Source organism: Triticum urartu, chromosome 1, assembly GCF_003073215.2.
Source record: "Triticum urartu cultivar G1812 chromosome 1, Tu2.1, whole genome shotgun sequence".
Classification (NCBI taxonomy): Eukaryota; Viridiplantae; Streptophyta; class Magnoliopsida; order Poales; family Poaceae; genus Triticum; species Triticum urartu.
The window spans coordinates 82,263,604-82,273,387 of NC_053022.1; the positions used below are offsets into that span (position 1 = coordinate 82,263,604).

The 9,784-nt window shown below is 40.4% G+C and overlaps 1 long non-coding RNA gene across 1 annotated transcript; it reads left to right on the forward strand.

The window, feature by feature from the left end:
• Positions 1-80: 80 nt before the first annotated feature.
• On the forward strand, positions 81-1,762 carry LOC125510660. Its single transcript, XR_007284697.1, has 5 exons — positions 81-265; positions 527-611; positions 718-906; positions 1,004-1,279; positions 1,481-1,762. It is a non-coding gene; the product is annotated as an uncharacterized LOC125510660 (long non-coding RNA).
• Positions 1,763-9,784: the final 8,022 nt, after the last annotated feature.

Here is a 9,784-nt window from a genome sequence, read left to right on the forward strand (position 1 = left end):
TTCTGCCTAGTCTTCTGTTTAGATGCTACCCAACTGCACGTGTGCAAACTTACCAAACTGCAATGCCTCCCAGCAGGGCTGCACAGGCATACCAACTTTGAGAGATTAAGGATCATGGGTATGTGTGGAGCCCATGTAGTCAGCTGCCCAAGGAGAGACATCCCCAGTTCACTGAAAGAGTTGTGGCAACAAGGAGTTCAAACAGCAATACAGAAAGTAAATGGAAGCCAATCTAAAGCCATATTATCGACTAATTCAAACCAAGGTAACATATACATCCTTGTTTGTTCTTGTCTCCAATACCCTTGCCATTGATTTTTCTCAACCCCATGGGAAGTCTTATGTCTTTCTTCAAGCTTCATGTTGTTTTGTTCCTTTCTGTATGTAGTAGTACTTGGTAAAGTCTAAGCATTAAGATTTTATCTGGTGTTTCCTTGTTTATATATTTCTTTAATTTTGCTTCTTTTCTGCAGTATATAGTTCATCTTCCCACTTTGCCGTGGTTGATCTAGTTACTTTTCTCCAGGTGTTCATCCTGATTTTTACGCTTTTTATCCAAGCCTGAAACCATCATGGGCAGGAGAGATGAATCTGTCAGGAACTTTGAGAAGGTAAATGAACTAGTATAGACTTGGAGCCTTGGAATTCCTGCCAAAGAAATGCATGCTAAAATCATTTGCTGCTTTGTAAATTGATCCTAACATAATATATTCTCAGGTTTGGTTCGTGCTTATCTAGCACTTCTCGGGCTGTGTGCATCAATTGACGCAGAGGCTGAGGGTACAACCTCCTTTTCGGAAAAAATCTAACACTTTTGCATTATTCCCTACTGCACACGAAGCAATGGAGATTATGGACCAGTCTGCAATGGATCTCAAATTTGTTGACATCTCGGTGATGTGCAAGGTAAGCTTTCTGCAAAGGAAGTCTCACTATTTATTTGGTATGCTTTCTACCAATACTAGCCCTTTGGAAGCTATAAATATATTTTCCTTCTTTGCAGGCAAGGAAGCTGTATGAATCTGCCATTTGTCTTGAACCTGAAATTCTCAGAGCTGCATTGCCATTGCGTGATTTGCGTGTTGGTGAATGCCCGATCAATGATGCAATTTTGCTACTTGAAAGATATCAGCACAATGGCCAAATGATTCTCAACGCAATGTGCTTCCCCCTTTGGTGCTTTGTATAACTAGATACTTCGTGAAGAGTCAATAGAAAGGCTTCCATTTCCCCCCCCCCCCCCCCCCAAAAAAAACTTTCCCACTCAATCTCCCCAAAGGTAATTGCTCTTTTCTAGTATCGTTTTTTTAGGAATATCTTGTTGATTTGAAACCAGAGGACTCTAGGATAAACTGTAAAAATAAATTTTAATGCTAGTTCCTGAAGTCAGAGTCAGGTCTGGGTATCATGTACAAAATGCAGATTACTAGATTGTCCGAGGCCCTCATACTAAAACATAAATTATGTTGTACCAACGCAGGTTACGAAATAACTGAAGACCAGAACGTGGACATGTAGTTGCTGAAAGGATGCTGGGGCAAGGAAAGTACAAAATTTTCTCGGTTTATGCAAATGCTAGTTTACCTTGGATCGTGCATATAATTTATTTGGTCACATTCTAGCCCTCACAGTTTTTTTTTTGAGAAAATGCAAAAGGCTTGCGTTTCTTTGTATTGAAAAGAAAGAGAGTTCGTTACAGCCTCCTAGGAGGAATCATTATAGGCATGAATCAGTGTACGTCCCAGGTTTGAGGGAGAATGGCATGCAGGCCACGGGCTCCAGCCGTTGCCCAGAGTTTGGCTTCGTCTTTGATCCGGGCGGTCAGGGTATTGGTCGACGGGGTTGCGCCGTTGAACACGCAGTCGTTGCGATGCTTCCAGGTCATCCAAGGGATCAGCAGGGTTGCGGTGGCAAGGCCTTTCTTCATGGGTTGCGGTGTGTTTCGCCGCGCCGAGCTCCACCATTCTGATAGAGATCCCTCGGTGGAGGGCACGCTGCATGTCAAGCGCAGCCAGGACAATATCTCTTGCCATACTTGCTTGGAGAAGGGGCATTCTAGCATTAGGCGTTGGATTGATTCAGGCGCTTGGTCGCGAAGCGGGCAGCGAGGGGGGTGCGGCAGTCCGCGACGAGCAAAGCGGTCGGCCGTCCAGCAACGTCCTAACTGGGCAAGCCAGTGGAAGAATCTCACACGCGGGAGCGCCCAGCTCTTCCAGGTAAGCTTCCAAGCAGGGCAAGAGGTCGAGCCATGGAAGGTGGCGAGGTAGGCGGACTGGGCTGTGTAGGTACCTGCCGCGCTCCACTTCTAGAGCAGGCGATCCGGCTCGGCAGTGAGAGTGGTGTGCTCGATCGCCTGCCAAGTGAGCAGGTATTGGCCAATCTCGTGGATGCCAAGGGTGCCCTGAATGTCCGAAGCCCATTGGTGTGCATGCAGTCCGTCCGCCACCGTCCTGCTCTTGCGGCGATGTTTGGGGATGAGGGCATGCAGCTGTGGCGCAAGCTCCGAGATGGCGCGCCTGTTGAGCCAACGGTCCTCCCAGAACAGCGCGCGCTGGCTGTCGCCGAGGAGCATGGTGGTGGATGCGAAGAAGAAGGTGGGCTCCACAGCAGTGAATTGGAGGTCGAGATCAGACCCATGCCCTGGTGTCGTCCGTGCGGGCGAACCACAGCCATCTAGTGCGCAAGGCCAAGCCCGTGCGCTCCAGGTCATGCACCCCGAGTCCTCCGAGCCGGGTCGGGCGGCAGACGCGCTGCCAGTTGACGTGACAGTTGCCGCCGTTCGCCTCGGCGCGGCCAGCCCAAAGGAATCCTCGCTGGATTTTTTCGAGGAGCTTGAGGATCTTTTTCGGCGGCGCGAGCACCAGAAGTTGGTGAATGGGGATCGCAATTTTTTCGAGGAGCTTGAGGATCTTTTTCGGCGGCGGCGTGCCATTTTTAACCTAGAGTTTGCATACTGCTCTCCATAAAGTTCTTTGAGAGATTTCATTTATGCCGCTCAGCATGCATTGAATACTCCCCACTGTCCTTATAAACAGAGCCATCCATCCAGATCTTGTCGGCAACTCTAAGAAAATACTTATTAAAAAGAGGAAAAAGGAGTATTGGCAATCTAGAGCAAAAAGAGAAAAAAGAAAAGGAAAAAAAGAGTGAGCTGGTAAGAAAAAAAAGGAGTGCTGACAATAAAATTTTAAGAGGTTCTGATATTTTGTTAAGTGGGAGGAGTCAACTAGCGCATACTTCCATATCCTTGCCCACTTCTCCTGATATATCCGTATCCAATAACGATGGGACATCACTATTTCTAGAGATCATCTTGTGCTGTGCCTCTCAGATAGGGATGAAAACAGAGTGGAAACGGACGGAACTGAGTGCTATCATATTTGTTTTCATATTTTTTTGTAGAAGTGGAAACGAATACAGAAACTCCGGAAATGAATACGAAAACAGATACTACCGGAAACGGACACGGAGCAAATACAAAGCGGATACGGAAACAGAAATAGGCATTGACCGGAACTTTAAAACCCCTTGAATCATAGAGAAATACACACAAAAACAAACAAATTTAATGAGTTGTTAACATGGCTACAAAATAATCTCATTATGTTAGCAACTTTGCGTAGTATTGTAGTAGTACCGAACAATTGTGTATAGGGTCAAGCTGAGTACATGTGTGGTAGTAGAAGTTGGGCCTTAGATCCATTCTACTAATTGTGTCATTGTGTTCTCTTTGGTGTTTGGGCTACAAAGCAGCTATAAGTTTACTAGTAGAGTGCCCGTGCGTTGCCACGGGCTCTTGAAATAGTTTATTAGAGTTACATGTTAAAATGCACACATACAAACAATATAACACAAACTGAAGTCCATTATTGCAATGTAACAAGCTGAGTGATGTTACAACTTAACATCTATTACAAAAAAAAATAATATCTAGATGATGCGCTTAAGAAATTCTTTCACAATATCAGGAAAGTTTCCTCTAGCTTCATTCCCGCGATGTTTTAGCAAGTATAATAAAAATTGTTTCCTCAATTCATACCCATCCTGCAGAAAAAATAAATGTAGTTAGTATGAAAAAATCACAGAGAAGGTCTTAAAAAATGTAACCCACAATACTCACCGCGCAAACCGGCTTGACCAATTCTTTACCATTCCACCAGAGCATAAAATGAAAAACAAAATAGCCAGACACATTCCTGGAAAACTTTCAATTAATATTATAAATAATATAATGATACGAAAAGTAAATATTCTTATTATGAATTCATTACCCGTCTATACTCGTTGGAACACCGGCCGGAAACAAACGATGCCATTTAGATATATCAGAATTCCACCCAGGCAGCTTTATTTCGAGTGCTTCTTTGAAATCTCTTGAAAAACTTTTTAATTTCAGTGAATGCCTCAAGTTTTTATCCTCTGACAATTGTGATGATTGAATAGGATCCATAATATGTAGACGACGTGCCTCTTTGTCGATGATGTACAGGATGTATCGGCCGATGGATGCATAGGGAAGATAAATCTACAAGTGGAGCTATTAGAAACAAAAACAAACCATGATAACAATGGTCAAAATATTTTATTTACCTTATTGCAAGATGAGATGTCGGTCTCCATCCCAGACCAGCTATCAAATAATGTTGCCAACGTCTGGATAGTTTCCTTCTCACAAAACTTCTGACCTCGTGTTGAATCTAGCAGCATGGACTAAGTAGAAGAAAAAAAATATTGTTTCAACATGTTGATACTAATGGCACCTAGAATGAAGAGTTATGGTAACTTACACAAAATCGTAGATCCATGTAGTGTATAGGAGGGTCTGTGAACAATACTCCCTCGTCACATGCCAGCATAAGCACGGCGGTGTTGAAGCAATCATTGTCCATGGGCTGCTCCATGTTAAGTATGCACTGAAGTTTCTTAAGACTTAAACTCATTGGATCGGGTGTGGAGCTCCGGACCCACACCTTCCTGTAATTTGGATGGTAAGAAGAACAATAATATACATCCGCATATTAAATATTGATACATGATACTTACTCCAAACATCCAGCATCATTGATCGACATGATGTAGCTACAGAGGCCGGCAAGTATTTCGCGTTGGTCCGTGGGAATGATAGTGATTGGGGCGGGACGTTTCTCTTCGACAACGTCAGATGGATTATCCAGGATCTCAAGATCAGAATTAGCATGGAGCAGACAAGTTTCTTCGTTAAGAGGTTGATGGTACACGGGACATCCTTTTAACTTATTAAGCTCTGAATCGAGCAAAATAATTGCTAATTTTTGTCGAAAATGTTTCATATCCTCCTACAAAAAAAATTTGAAAACAATTTATAAGATATTTTGATAAAACATTATGAGATAATGTATAAAACCTAAATACCTGCGTAAACTGGTCTGACAGTCCATGTGGTGTCCAGTATTCCATATAATTTAGCATAAACAATCCACATGATACGCTATAATATTATTATAAAATAATGCTTTAGAATATCACACAGATGAATCTAAAAACAAAGTATTGAAACAACTGCTTACCCATCGGTTTGTATTGCCTCCTGAATTTGCTCTACAACCGTCCATTTTGTAACATTGAGATCAGGCCACTTATGACCTTTGATAAACTCCGGACTATGCTCTGCAAGTTTCAGCCATTTCTCGAGCCCTAATAACTTTTATGTATATACGAGAAATGTTAAGGATAAAGTCAAACAAAATAAATGCTAAGATGAGAAAAGAAATAGATAGTTACCGTAGTAGAAAGGTCATTGCGTTTGACATTCTCACCAAGTGAGTCCAATACTTGGATCTCTCGTTGTTTGGCGTTGGCAACTGCTAGATACCAATGGTAGCCCGGCATGTTAATCGGAATGAACAACTGGTGTAAATAAGATACAAGTCACAGTCACAATTAGATATAGTTATTAATAAATCATTAAACATATGAACTAAATAAAAACAATCCATAATTATATGCATGGATTACGAGACAAAAACTAACCATATCTTGTTGTAGATAACTATTAACATGACGCACGATGCGACGATATTTTGATGGGTCTATGTCTCTTTCCCCGTCTTCTTTTATCTGGCCGGATACAAACGTGCTAATAATGTGTACCTTTTCACCCGCCCTGTCTTGTAAATTCTCATGAGCAAGCATGCAATATATGTAAGCATTTATCACCTGCAAACAATATTTAAATTATATTTATACATTATGATATTATATATAATCAACTAATTACAAAGATTGTGCAATTGGTCTTACACCATCATGTAAGAACATGTCATTTTTAATAAGGCATTCCAAATCGTCAGTTGCTAACATGGCATCTCCAATGTCCACAAACTGGGTACTCTTAGGGGCAGACTTGATTGATTCGATAACTGTAATATCTCTAGGGGTACAAACATAGTCTATGAAATTCATAAAAAAGTGAGCTAGCTTATTAAACAATAAAAGCCAAATTAGTTGAATACAAAAGACAATATCACAAATAAATGTTGATAATAATATAAAAAATACCTTGTGGGATAACATGTAAATTAGCATCCTTTTTTGGTTTATTATGAGATATAACCTCTTTAACGTGATTATGTTGTGAATTTCCGGCCCCTTGCAGCGACATTGCATCTGAACCCTCAATGGATTCTTTCCGTGCATCTCCAGAGTCCATATCCATGTATACTATATCCTGAAAAAACAAAAATATAAATACACCATTCATTTTATCGTATATAACATAGATACAGAGTAAGGCTAGCTATATGCACCTCTTCTCGCGGTGTTTCAGTGCGGTCTGTCATCGTTGCATCCGTGCGTATGTCGGAACCCATCAATTTATATCTATGCTAAAATATATTTAATATTTTTTACTACATCATAAAACTATATATAATATATAATACAAAACAACTGTTTTATCTGATAATAAGAAAAACATTTGGTTATATTAGAAAACAATGCTTATTAAATCATTTTACAAGCAGAACAATTTGGGGAAAACAAAAATCTATAATGTTCATATAAGTTAGTAGGCGTTTAAAATTGCTTAAACTATTTTAAATTAAATGATAGGCTATGGAAAATTGACAAACAGAAACTAAAACAAACAACCCAACATTGACAAAGTTTATTTGTTTCATCTATATTTTTTTGTGATACCCTTAATATATGTAACAAGCATAAAAATATTTATTTTCATGAACCAGGTTTATATATATAGAATTTTGTTTATTTACAAATCAATAATTACGATTTTTTGTTTAATATCATTTTGTGAGGTGCAAAAAAAATTACAAACAAAATCATCCCAGCATTAATAACAAGAATACCATGATGAATTATATATGATGAAATATAAATGATATTTCCTACTGCATCATATTATTATATGTAGTATATAATAAACCATTTTGATATTATTATAATTATATGTAACACAACTTATTCGTATGCAAAAATGTTGTTTAAATAAATATTATGAGAAGCCAAATTTATTTTATATTATATTTCCTAATAAAAAATATTTGTAACACAACTTATTGGTATGCAAAAAATAAAACCAATTTCATATTATTAGAAATATATGTTGTTTAAATAGATGTCATACGCCATGTTCCTAATTTTTTTTTCATAGTTTTCAAAAAATGTTCATGATATTTGAAAAATATTTTTGCTTTTTACATAAATGTTCTTGATATTTTGATTATTCATAATGTTTTTTTCAAATTATGCAGGTGTTATTGTTTTTTAAATAAAACTGATGTATATTATCAAAAAATGTTAGGTATTTTCAAAAATTCTTCCTCAAATTCGAAAAAATTTAATTGCTTTTTAGAAATTTTTTATGGATTTACCTATAAAGGTTCTGACTTTTCAAAAATTGACTTGGATTTTTAAAAATAGTTATTTTTTATTGAAATTAGTTCTCAAATTCAATACAATGTTAATATCTTAAAAACTTGTTCACGTTTATGAAAATATTATGGACTTTTTAAAATGGTTACGATTTTCAAAGTTTGTTCTTAATATTCAAAAAATGTTTGTGCTTCTAAAGAACTGTTCACACTTCCGAAATTGTTCATTTTAAAAAATAAGGATGTCATTTTCCAATGTTTTTGAAATATTTATAAACTGTTTGTGGTCAAAAAACCTTTCAAATTTATAATTTTTTTTATTTGTTAAAAAGTTTTTTCTCAAAATTCATAAAAAAATAGGTTTGGAAAATTTGTTTGCTTTTTCATTTTTGCTATCTACTTTCAAAAGCATTCATGTTTTCCAGAGAGAAATAAGGTGATGAAGCAGAAAAGAAAGAAAAATAAAATAAAAAGGAAAATATTTTGGGCCGGCCGAGTCGGGACGAAGCCTTTGCGTGCCCAGCCGCCCGCCGCGCGACGGCCCACCTCCCCCGCTGCGGCCGCGCTTGGCGTTCCACCTACCCGCCCGTCGGCTCACCTCCCCGCCTCTCCACCTACCCCGCCGCCCACCTTATCCAATCCCTCCGCTCCACTCCCCTCCACTCGCTCCTCTCCCCTCCACTCACTCCCCCGTCGCCCCAGTTTCCCCTCCGCCGCCGCGTCGCCGCGTGCGTCCACGGGCTGGCATCCGCGCGGCTCCGCCTGGCGACCGCCGCATCAGGCCCTCTCCTCTCCAATCAGTGGCAACCTATCGCCCTCTCACCTCACCCCCGACGCATCACCGCGCACCTCGCCGAGAACGCAACCACCAAGACTCCGCCCGGCGACAGCTGCGTCTCCGGCGAGCCGTGTGTGGCTAAGGGGACGCACGCATAGAGCTTCATCGCGCATGCGCGGGTGCTGGATCCGGTGGCGGTCCGTTCAGATCCGCCACGTTGCTGGTCTCCGGCGATGTCAAGGTCGAACCGAGGCGGGGTGCATCGATCTGCAACGACATTAGCTACGGTACGCGCGTCCGAACCATTTCCTCCTCTACTTCTTCCATTTGTGGAATCCCTGGCCTGATCTCCTCCTCGCCTTCTGTTTCGAGGCGGCTCCCCGACGGCCAAGCCATGGCCAAAGTGGTGCATCCTGTCGTCTTCATCGCCGGCAAGAAGCAACACCACGAGGTGCAGTCACGGTGGTCTACCACTCCGCCGTCTTCCGCAACCCATCCCCACTTCCGTGGCAAGGTGAGACAAACGGCCCCTCCCCCATCCTCCGTCCCCACTAATGGCCGTAGGTCCGCGGTTTGTTGTAGTTTAGGGCTAGCTACGTGATCGTGTACTGCTAGAAAGTTAGCTTTAGGAGAAGAGAGAGGGATTTGAGACAACAGATCGAGCGTTGCCGTGTGGAGTGTTGGGTATCTTTTGCACTTGCTCCATCAGCATAGTGCTACTATTTCATATCATTGATTGATGATTTGTTTTTTCATAATTGAATTGGCGAATGATGAAAAGGTGTAATGTTCAGGGATTTTTGCTGGATGATTTGTTGATCCAGTTTAATTTTAGTAGGCATCTGGGTACTGTTTATGAATTGATAGTGCACCTTGCTTAAATCCTACAGTATTATTTATACTTTTCTGAAACAATCTTCTCTGGATTTCATACAAACAAGTGGATTGGTTCGAGTCCACAACAATGTGCCTTGCTTAAATCCTACAGTATTATTTATATATTGCTTTTGGTTTTAGTTAAGCTAACATCACCAATCTTTTAATGATAGCTGGGCTTGGGCTAGTGCACAAGTTATGGCCCAGTTTTTTTACTTAGTATTTTTGGTTTCTTAATGTTATTAGGAGACCCATTTAT